Source organism: Lactuca saligna, chromosome 5 (genome assembly GCF_052625555.1).
Source record: "Lactuca saligna cultivar CGN05327 chromosome 5, ASM5262555v1, whole genome shotgun sequence".
Lineage (NCBI taxonomy): Eukaryota > Viridiplantae > Streptophyta > Magnoliopsida > Asterales > Asteraceae > Lactuca > Lactuca saligna.
The window spans coordinates 10,473,685-10,486,406 of record NC_136421.1 but is presented as its reverse complement, the minus strand read 5'-3'; positions in this window follow the sequence as shown (position 1 = coordinate 10,486,406).

The following is a 12,722-nucleotide window of genomic DNA, read 5'->3' as shown; positions in this document are numbered from 1 at the left end:
TAACGGAAGATACGTATCCCAACTGCCCCCAAAATCTAGAACACATGCCCTAAGCATGTCCTCGAGAGTCTGAATCGTCCTCTCGCTCTGCCCGTCATTCTGAGGATGAAAAGCGGTGCTGAAATGGAGACGAGTACCCATCTCGTCGTGGAATCGCTTCCAGAATCTGGACATGAAATGAACATCTCGGTCCGACACCACCGATATCGGCACTCCATGACGTGCCACAATCTCTCGCACATAGATATCGGCTAACTTTTCCGCCGATATACTCTCCTGAATCGGAATAAAATGGGCACTCTTCGTCAACCGATCCACTACTACCCATATCGAGTCCACCCCACGTGTGGTCCTAGGGAGTTTGGTGACAAAATCCATGGTGATGTCCTCCCATTTCCACACGGGAATGTCTAACGGCTGCATCTTGCCGTGAGGTCTCTGGTGCTCCGCCTTGACCTTTCGACAGGTCAAACATCTCTCCACATACCAAGCGACATCTCGCTTCATGCAGGGCCACCAATAATCAGATCGAAGATCTCGATACATCTTCGTCGCTCCTGGGTGGATAGAAAACCGAGACTTATGAGCCTCGTCCATCAATACTTGCCGTACCCCACCCCAGTACGGTACCCATATCCTACCATGAAGTGTCAACAAACCCCGACTGTCGTAATCAAATGAAGCTACTCGGCCCACTATCCTCTCACACTTCTGCCTCTCCTCCTTGAGACCCTCCATCTGAGCCTCCTTGATTCGCTCCAACAAGGGAGTGATCACTATCATCCTCATACACAGATCTCTGATAGGGGCCGTCGACACCTTGCGGCTCAGGGCGTCGGCCACCACATTGGCCTTCCCTGGATGATAAAGGATCTCACAGTCATAGTCCTTCAGCACGTCTAACCATCTCCTCTGTCTCATGTTCAAACTCGGCTGATTCATAAGATATCGCAAACTCTTGTGATCCGTGTAAATAGTACAGCGGACCCCATAAAGGTAATGTCTCCAAATCTTGAGGGCAAACACAACCGCCCCCAGCTCCAAATCGTGGGTAGGATAATTAACCTCGTGAGGCTTCAACTGTCTCGAGGCATAAGCTACCACATGGCCTCGCTGCATCAATACTGCTCCCATACCTGTGATCGAAGCATCACAATAGACTACGAAATCCTCTACTCCCTCTGGCAAGGTAAGGATCGGAGCCTCGCACAATCTCTGCCTGAGAGTCTCGAACGCCGCCTGCTGCTCAGGCCCCCAACGAAAAACCACCGACTTCTTGGTTAGTCGGGTGAGCGGCACTGCCATCTTGGAGAAGTCCTGAATAAATCTCCGATAATACCCTGCCAACCCTAGGAAGCTCCGAATCTCAGATGGAGACCTCGGGACCTCCCACTGCATCACGGCCTCAATCTTGGCCGGATCTACCAAAATACCCTTCTGGTTGACGAGATGACCAAGAAACTGCACCTCGCGCAACCAGAACTCACACTTGGAGAACTTTGCGAAAAGTCTCTCCCTCCTCAAAGTCTCCAACACCTCCCGCAGGTGCTCCTCATGCTGCCCCTGGGTCTTGGAATACACCAAGATGTCATCTATAAACACTATCACTGACCGATCCAGCATCGGTCTGCACACGCGGTTCATGAGATCCATGAACGCGGCTGGGGCATTGGTGAGCCCAAATGGCATCACCACGAACTCATAATGACCATACCGGGTCCTGAAAGTAGTCTTCTGTACATCCTTATCTCTAACCCTCATCTGATGATAACCGGAGCGTAGATCGATCTTGGAGAACCAAGACGCTCCCTGAAGCTGATCAAACAAGTCATCTATCCTCGGAAGTGGGTAACGGTTCTTCACCGTTACTTTGTTCAACTCCCGATAATCAATGCACATACGATGCGACCCATCCTTCTTCCTCACAAATAAGATCGGCGCTCCCCAAGGCGAACTGCTCGGCCGAATGAAACCCTTGTCTAACAGCTCCTGAAGTTGTGTAGACAACTCCTGCATCTCAGGGGGGAGCAAGTCGATACGGTGCTTTGGCTATCGGAGCCGCACCAGGAACTAGGTCGATCCTGAACTCAACCTGCCTCTCTGGAGGTATCCCCGGCAAATCCTCGGGAAACACATCTGGGTAGTCACGAACAACAGGAACATCATCAATCGCCGTCTTGCCCTTCTCCCGGGCATCCAAGACGTAAGCTACAAAACCGGCGCAACCCTGCTGAACATAGCGCCTCGCCCTCGCGGCGGAACAAAAGATCGGTCCTCGTTGGGGCCTCTCGCCCTGAATCACTATCTCTCCCCCACTGGGGGTGCGAACCCTCACTAGCTGTTGCTCACAATCAATCACCGCCCCATTGGGGCTCAGCCAATCCATGCCCACAATAAATTTATTCCCACGCAGGGGAATAGGAACCAGGTCCACTGAAAGCTGCTCATCAAATATCTGAAGGGAACACCCTCTATGTACTCTGCCGACCCTTACGGTCCTATCATCTGCTATCTCAACCTCTGGTGGGCAATCCAGCTCCTCGGGAGCTCTGCTAAGTCTCTTGCTAAGCGCAAGCGATACAAATGATCGGGTAGCCCCCGAATCGAACAATACCAAAGCAGGGATGCCGTTCACCGAGAACGACCCCGTCACCACATCAGGAGTCGCTCGCGCCTCCTCTGCTGTCATCTGAAATGCCCTGCTCTTCGCCACCGGCGCATCAGCTCGGCCCTGCCGGCCATCCGTAATCCTCAGGGTGGCAGGGGCAGGTGCAACCACCTTCCTTGCTGCAGCTAAACTGGGACACTGGGACCTTTTGTGTCCCCTCTGATTGCACTGAAAGCAAATCAGATCCGATGCTGTAACCGTAGTAGCAGGGGCCGTACAATCCCTACTCATATGCCCAGTCCGACCGCACTTGTAGCAGCCGGAACTCCTTGCCTTGCACGCCCCCTCGTGCAATCTCCCACACTTGCCACACCGACCGTGGCTCTGCTGACCCCTGGACCTGTGATCTGAAACCTTGGGCTTTTTGCCCACACTGCCTAAACCCGAAACCGCCTCCGGTTTCCTCTTCTTCTCCATCTCGAGATCAATCTCCCTCTCTCTGGCTCTAGCAATCATGTCGTCCAGCGTTTTGCAACTGGACCGGCTCACAAACATACGAATGTCACTCCGCAACATCTCGTGATAACGGGCCTTCTTCATCTCCTCATCGGCTGCATACTGAGGAACAAGAAGGGCCCTCTCCCTGAACTTGGCGGTGATCTCCGCCACTGTCTCTGTAGTCTGGGTAAGATCCTGGAACTCCCTAGCTAACTGTTGCACCTCGATGACCGGTGCAAACTCCGCTCTGAACCTGGTAGAGAAATCAGCCCAGGTCATGGCATCCAGTGCCGCATCATCCCCGATGGCATGTCCGACCTCCTCCCACCAGTCTCGTGCCCTGTCCTTCAGAAGGCAGGACGCCAATCTGACCTTGTCCCCCTCGGGACATCTGCTAGTGCGGAATGCATTGGCCACATCCGCCAACCACCTGGTACTCGCTATGGGGTCCCGCACCCCATGATAGTCTGGAGCCCCGCATGCCCTGAACTCCCTGAACGTAAGTGTGCGCGACCCCATCACGGCCGCCATCTCGGCACGGAAAGTACTCAATCTCTCATCCATCAGCTCTAAAATACCCTCCTTGATCGAACCGAAGATCACAGGAGTCTGCTCTAGTATGATGCGGGTAACCTCAGAAGAAAGGAACTCCCTAGTCTGCTCATCCATCCGCCCGGCCTCCGGGCCTGATCCCGATCCTGATCCCCCTCCGGCATCTGAACTGCCGGCTGCTGGCCTCGGACGCAAAACTACCATTCTGAAACATATCATATCAACATCAGAACACTGAAATATCTCAAGGGATCATGATACTACTACTAGCTTCCTGGTCTTGTCTTGGCCTTCCTTAATTCGAGTACGGATCCTCTGCTTTCAGTAGTATGGGCCCCTACTACCTTCCACATCTATCCGTACTTTCCTCAAGAACTGCCTTGACTCCACCAAGTCACTTCTACTACTGCCATTCTCTGCTACTCTCATCCTAGGCTTGCCCTAGGGAAACTTCAAACTCAACGCGACTGGTCCTCAGCTGCTGTAGGTCTCCTCATAATGCCAGTTAGCCACCACCTAAACACCATCACATGTGATGAGGATCAGATAATCCTTCAAGTAAAAGATATGTCCCTACAACGGTTGGACTCAAACAAGAGCTGCGCAGTAGAGCCAGTTCCAGCACTCTGGGATTATTCAAACCTGATCACATGTGGTGTGACGTGTTCACCTAATGGCTAACTTCCACTACTCAGAACCCCACTAAGCACGAAGCAAGCAGCATTCGGACACGGGAAATAGACTCAGGCAAAACTATTCTTTTAACAAGAAACTGCACTAGCATAGGATGCTAAGCTCATACTATCAGGCATAACCTAAACAGGCTATCCTACCGCTATCTACTCGATTCTAGCATGCAATACTCATAAAGCTGTAACACATAAGCAGGCACATAAGGCATTCTCCTAGATCCTTAGCCCTATACTAGCATGCTGTTCTACTGAAACTGAAACTGAACAAATAACTTGTATGGGTAATTTGGGAGTACTTACTTGAGCTCGACTAACCGCATGAAAACACCTCTATCTTGTTAAAAACAATTCTTTCTTTCCAAGAGCTTTCAAAATTCTTTTTGTAAAACATTTTTATTTTACTAAAATCTTTTATTTCCCTTAGTTTGAGTTCAGATACACCCGAATGTGTATCCGAATCCCTCAAACCAGGGCTCTGATACCAACTTGAAACGACCCAAAAACACGACCCAAAAATTTTCGTTTTTCCATATAATCAAAACCATAATATAAGTATCATAACGTAAAACATACGCGATGTATTCCCAAAACATAATAAAGTATTGTGCGGAAAACTGTATCGTACTACATCAATCCAAAACATCAAGAGACATCCCCAGGATAAAAGCTATGCTGCGGTGTGTGCGATGCTGTCACCCCGAGCTCTTCCCTTTGCTTGCGGAAGTACCTGAAACCAAAACTGAAACTGTAAGCACGAAGCTTAGTGAGCTCCCCCAAAATACCACATACCATACAATAACATATAAACACATATTGGGCCTTGCCCACTGCATCGGGCCGAAGCCCGGAAACTGCATCGGACCGAAGTCCGGAACTGTCTGGGACCTTATCCCCTGCATCGGACCGGAGTCCGGAACTAACTGCATCGGACCGAAGTCCGGAACTAACTGGGACCTTGTCCCCTGCATCGGACCGATGTCCGGAACTAACTGCATCGGACCGAAGTCCGGAACTGACTGGGACCTTGTCCCCTGCATCGGACCGAAGTCCGGAACTAACTGCATCGGACCGAAGTCCGGAACTGTCTGACTGAACATGGCATAGCATAACACATCGACTAGCATAACACATATATGACATGCTACATCGGGCCGTGGCCCGGAACACATAGTACTTAACACATAAAACATAGCACATAAATCCTGTTCGAACCACGAAGGCATCGAACATACCAACTACTGCATCGGACCTAAATCCGGAAACTACTTCTAACTGAACGGGCCGGCATTGTGGCCTTAGACCCGTTCCTACTGGAAGGAAACTCACCTCGTAAGCTGGCTGCTGAGTGTGTGGCTCGGGAAGCTAACGGCTGCTGCTCCTGAATCTCCTCGGCTACAAGTCCATAAACACACTCAATCAAATACTAAACACTGCGCTTGGGGTAAAATGACTCTTTTACCCTCGGTTAAAGTCAACTCTCCTTTTGGGCTGACTCGCCGAGTTGGGCCACCCAACTCGCCGAGTCCTACTCTCATTTTTCCCCTTACTCACTGCTACTCGTCGAGTCTGGCATTGACTCGACGAGTACCCTCTTGATCCAAGAACTCAGACAATCTTCATCCGACTCGCCGAGTCGGATGAACAGACTCGACGAGTTGTTCTTGATCCCCAAGAAGATTGCCTTGGACTCGCCGAGTTGTATGAACAAACTCGTCGAGTCCCTCCATCACTGAGTCTACTCTCAACTTGCTGAGTCCACTTCCTGACTCACCTCGTCCACTCGACACTGATAAAACTGAAGGACTCTGGACTAGCGACCCGACTCGTCGAGTCGTTCTTCCGACTCGCCGAGTCGCCGCCATGCAACTGATTTTTACTTGATTTTGTTTGAATCCAATGCATACAATTGATAGATCTGAGTCCAATAAGCTGTTTTACCACGTAAAGTTTCCAACTTTACGTGCACAACCTCATGAATAAGGGAAATAAGGCTAAAAGATGCATAAGATGGGTAGATCTATGGTTATAATGCAATATAACTCCAAAAAGATAGTAGATCTGGGCTCTACAACACCCCAACATTCAGATCCATAGATATATCGACTTAATAAGACGTTCATGCAAGTGTAAGGCTTGAAACAAGCACCAACTAGCTCTTAGGAGAGCCCTAATGAAAGTTTAAAGCATACAATAAGATAGAACTCCGAAAATACCTCAATAAACTCTGATTTGGCCTTGGATCTTTGCACTCCAACCCTTCTCCTTGCTTCTTCCTTCTTCTCCTTCTTCACACCTTCACAAAGAGGGAACCAAACACAAATAAGCTCTTCAATGGAGGTTTGGGGCTCTAACACTGTGTTCTCAGGGTGAGGGAGGCGAGAATGGGGGCTATAAGGTGGTATAAATAGTGGGCAACCCGGGGATTTTAGGGTTTCCCCCAGACAGATGGACTCGCCGAGTCGGGGATATGGACTCGTCGAGTCCCCGGCTCACGCGTGCCCTCAGGCGCGACCCTACTCGGCGAGTCAGGCTAGAACTCGCCGAGTCCCTCTTGAAAACTCACTAATATTTACCAATAAATCAACATACCGGGAACGGGTCGTTACATAAGGACTCAAGAACTTGATAACAATCCCAAAGGCAAGAACCAAGTTGGTTCCTCTTCTGTGAACATGGTGGATGGAGAAGGATCAAAGAATCAAAAGAAGTCTAATGGAAAAAGGAAGTTTAAAGGAAAGGATGAAAAGTCTTCCAACAAGAAGGCTAAAGTGGTGTGTTGGAATTGTAACAAACCGGGTCACTTCAAGAAAGATTGTCGTTTACGTAAAGTGAACAAGGATGGTGCAGGACCAAGTGGATCCAAGGATCCAGAGAAGCAACAAGGTCAGATTTCTGTATTCATGCAGAATTCTAAATATATTCAGAATTATATTTCTGTGATTTCTGAAGCATTTTATGTGCAGGATGATAATGTTGCATGGTGGGTTGATTCGGGAGCAACAAGTCATGTTTGCAAAGATTTATATTGGTTCAAGGACTTTCAACCAATTAATGATGGATCTGTTGTAAAGATGGGAAATGTTGCAACTGAACCAATCTTGGGCATAGGATCTGTTTTACTTACTTTTACTTCTGGGAAATGTTTGTGTTTGAACAATGTTTTATATGTTCCAGGGATTCGTAAGAATCTCGTGTCTGAAATTGTATTAAATAATTGTGGTTACAAACAAGTATTGGAAAGTGACAAGTATATCTTGTCAAGACATGGTTCTTTTATAGGATTTGGATATGTATGTAATGGAATGATTAGGCTAAATATTAATTATCTTTTTATTGATAATCCTGTTTGCATGGCTTCTACTAGTACTAGCAATAATTTTAATAAATATGAATTATGGCATGCTAGACTAGGACACATTCATTACAAAAGATTAAAAGACATGTCTAAAATGAGTTTAATTCCTTCCTTTGATATGCAAAATAATGAAAAATGTAAAACATGCATGCTAACTAAAATCTCTAGACAACCTTTCAAAGATGTTGTTAGGGAAAGCAAGGTGTTGGATCTAATACATAGTGATTTATGTGATTTCCATGCAACACCTTCCCTTGGAAACAAAAAGTATGTTGTTACTTTTATTGATGATGCATCTAGATATTGTTATGTCTATTTGCTACATTCTAAGGATGAAGCACTTGATAAATTTAAAATTTATAAACAACAAGTTGAGCTTCATAAAAATGAATTAATAAAAGTCTTACGTACTGATAGAGGTGGTGAGTATTATGATCCAATTTATTTTGAATCAACTGGAATAATACATCAAACCACAACTCCTTATACACCACAACAAAATGGTGTAGCTGAAAGAAAGAATAGGACTTTGAAAGAAATGGTTAATTCCATGTTGTCTTATTCTGGATTAAGTGAAGGGTTTTGGGGTGAGGCAATGTTAACTGCATGTTACATCTTGAACAGAACTCCAAATAAAAGGAGTAAGAATACTCCTTATGAACTTTGGTGTAAAAAGGTACCAAATTTGAGTTATCTCAAAGTTTGGGGTTGCAGAGCAGTTGTAAGGCTCACTGAACCCAAAAGGAAAACATTGGGTGAGAGAGGTATATATTGTATCTTTATTGGATATGCCGAGCATTCAAAAGCTTATAGATTCTATGTTTTAGAATCTAATGACTCTGTGTCTGTTAACACTGTTATAGAGTCAAGAGATGCTATCTTTGATGAAGAAAGATTTACATCTATACCTAGACCAAGGGACATGATTCACCAATCTTTCAACAAAAACACAACTCAAGCTGGAGATGATTCTGGGGGTACAAGTTCTGTGCCTGAACTTAGAAAGAGTACTAGAGCTAGAAAATCTAAGTCTTTTGGATCTGATTTTCAACTTTATCTAGTTGAAGGAACAAGGAATGAGACTATATGTCAACATCAATATTGTTTTAATATTGAGGAGGATCCAAAGACTTTTAGTGAAGCTATGGGTTCTAGGGATGTTCATTTCTGGAAAGAAGCAATTCAGGATGAGATTGATTCTATCATGCATAACAATACTTGGGTATTGTCAGATTTACCTCCTGGTTGCAAGGCATTGGGAAGTAAGTGGATCCTCAAAAGGAAAATGAAGGTGGATGGCACAATTGATAAGTATAAAGCCAGATTGGTTATCCAAGGCTTTAGGCAGAAAGAAGGCATTGATTTCTTTGATACTTATGCTCCTGTTGCTAGAATTTCCACTATTAGATTATTGTTAGCTCTTGCAGCTATACATAATCTTGTGATTCACCAAATGGATGTGAAAACTGCATTCTTGAATGGTGACTTAGATGAGGAAATCTACATGAAACAACCTGAAGGATTTGTTATGCCTGGTAATGAAGATAAGGTGTGCAAATTGAAGAAGTCATTATATGGTTTGAAACAAGCACCAAAACAATGGCATCAAAAGTTTGATGATGTTGTCTTGTCTAATGGTTTTGCATTAAACCAAGCTGACAAGTGTGTATATAGCAAATTTGATACTTCTGGTAAAGGAGTCATGATTTGTTTATATGTAGATGATATGTTGATATTTGGTACCGATTTGGAAGAGGTTGATAAAACTAAGAAATTCTTATCATCTAGTTTTGATATGAAAGACATGGGGGAGGCTGAGGTAATTCTTGGTATAAGAATTAGAAAAGGAAAAAATGGGATTTCAATTTCTCAATCTCATTATATTGAGAAGATATTGAAAATGTTTAACTTTGAGAATTGTTCTGCTGTTAGTACTCCTATAGATCCTAGTCTTAAGCTTCTACCTAATAAAGGATCTCCTGTGTCTCAACTTGAATACTCAAGGGCTATTGGTTGTCTAATGTATGCCATGATTAGTACTAGACCTGATATAGCTTATGCTGTGGGAAGACTTAGTAGATATACTAGTAATCCTAGTACACATCATTGGCAAGCTGTGAGTAGAGTATTCAAGTATTTGAAAGGGACCATAAATTATGGTTTAACTTATAGTGGATATCCTTCTGTTTTGGAAGGTTATTCAGATGCCAGCTGGATTAACAACTTAGAGGATCACTCTTCTACTAGTGGTTGGGTGTTTCTTCTTGGAGGAGGTGCCATTTCTTGGGCATCCAAGAAACAGACTTGTATTACTAACTCAACTATGGAATCTGAGTTTGTTGCATTGTCTGCTGCTGGTAAAGAAGCTGAGTGGCTAAGGAATTTGATTTATGAAATTCCATTATGGCCCAAACCGATATCTACCATTTCTATCAGATGTGATAGTGCTGCAACTTTGGCTAAGGCTTATAGTCAAGTATACAATGGAAAGTCTAGACATTTAGGTGTTAGACATAGCATGATTCGTGAGCTCATCATGACTGGTGTGATATCTATGGAGTTTGTAAGAACTCAGTTGAATTTGGCCGATCATCTAACCAAAGGGTTAGCAAGAAATCTTGTGCACAAGGCGGCTGTAGGGATGGGTTTGAAGTCCACTTAAAATCTTTTATATTGAGATACCCAATTCCCATCTAATGTAATATTAGATGCTGAATTCAATGTGGAAAGCTTGATATTTGAAGATTGGAACACATTTTATTATCATCCCAAGGTATGTGTTCAGTACTGCAAGTTAAGAAGGTTGAAGTTTATTTCTTAATAGTTCTTTGAAAAATTGCATTTGCAGGTGCAAGAACAAAAGAACTACCTATATAAGTATGAAGTTTAGCTGCTTCAAGAAGTTGGGACTTGACTTTGATATACTTATTGAAGGATGGGACACAAGCTAGTAAAATATAGTGTCAAGTTAGAACTTATGAGAATGTAAATTGTTGTGTGTATTATCTTCATGTATTCACTATGAATAGAAAGGGTTCAATCCGTAGTGACACCCTAATATTCGGATATTTGGAATGAATAATATACTAATGTGAAATTCAATCGTCACGACATTTCATTTATGCATCAATTTGTTGTTGTTATGTTTCATTTTAAGTTAATCAAGATTACACTTAAATGGGGGAGGTTTGTTGGTGATTTTGATCATCAATGTTATTTAAGTGTAATGAGATTACTTTGTGTGTAACCAAAAATGATCTTGATAAATATTAAACAAGTAAGGAAGGTGTGGAGTACACACTTGTTTAAGTTTAATCAAGTTTCAAAGTACACTGTCATTTAGGGGCGAAGCCCCTGAACGAACGGGGGTCCGGGGGCAGCGCCCCTGGGAGCGGGGTCCAAGGGGCGGCAGCCCCTGGCGGGGTCCAAGGGGCAGAGCCCCTATATAGGGTATGTTACTATATTAAAAAATGCATCAGAAAATTGATTTTCCAGATAATTGACCATTGGTTTGACCCTTATCCATATATCCGTTTTATGACAGTTTTTATGGTTTTATGACAGTTTAAAACTGTCATATGACAGTTTTCAGACAAAGTTGTTAAAAGTTGGTTTTGGTCTCATTTTCTGGTACATACGAAAATATCATCAAACATTCTTTGTTCTTTTCTCTCTGAGTCTTATCCAATTGAAGATTTGGAAGTACCACCAAATACTTCGATTTGAAAGTGATAATCACAATTCTCAGAATTTCCAAGCCTTTCTAAACCCAAATTTCTAACAATATATATATATATATATATATATATATATATATATATATATATATATATATATATATATATATATATATATATATATATATATCAATGCTTCTTTTAGACGAGTTGTAAGAGTATTTTGTATGTATGTATGTATCTATGTTTGTATGATATATGTATGTATGTTAATCTTTTGCAATCCACTCGTTTATACTTTTTGTTTGATGCTTGAGTGGGACCCTTATCATCTTAAAACCACATAAATTGAATGACACTAATTGCATTTCTTTCCTTTGTGAGTAAAGATAACAAATCAGCTTTAGTACATTTTGTAGAATTAATGACTTATTTTGTTATAATCATGATATGGACTTTGATTTTTATCTTTAATAGAGGATTTGAAAATACAATGCCACAAGAAATCATCTACTACCCAATAAAACTATCTATAAAGAATTATATTTGCTTGTACAATATGTACACGTATGTAATAAACATACGTATACGTCTTGAAGCATGTTAAAAATTATACACATCCATAAAAATATGAACTGATGCAAATCTTGATTTGTAACAATAAATAAACCTCACCTGATTTCATTTACAAAAATTTGATATCTTAATATTTCATATCCAAGTTCTAATACATAAAGAAAGAAAAACACTAACAAAGGCTAATTGAAACTCTCCCTTAGGCTAAAAGGAGTGCATGGGAGGTTTTTATGCATAAAAATGTGTCATATCAGCCAAAAAAGGAAGCCACTGGCTTCTTACAAGATAAAGGAAATCGCGTTTTGGATACAAGTTAGTTAGATAACAAAAAAAAAAAAAAAAAAAAGAGAGATAGAAGGAGAAGAAGAGCTAGAGATTGTGAGTGTCAGTAGTAGGAGTCACAAGAGCTCACAATGTAGAAGGTTGGGGGTTGTGTTTAGTATTGTAATTTGTCTCGAAATATTTATTTTATAACAATAATTTATAAATAAATAAATACAGTCACTAAAAGACAATTTTATCATTTATCGTTTCTTACTTAACCCTTTAACAAATATACAATAAATAAATAAAATACATATACTTTTTCGAAAGAAAAAAAAAAGTTTACAACTTATATTTGAGTTGTCAACTTGTGAAGTTGCAAAGGTGAATAGTTGATTAAGCAATTTTGCATTTTCAGTTTTTCACCAAAACTCATCAATTTTCGTGAAGAGAATATCGTATTACAAACAAGAACGTGTCCAAAGATTAAGTCAAAGTCA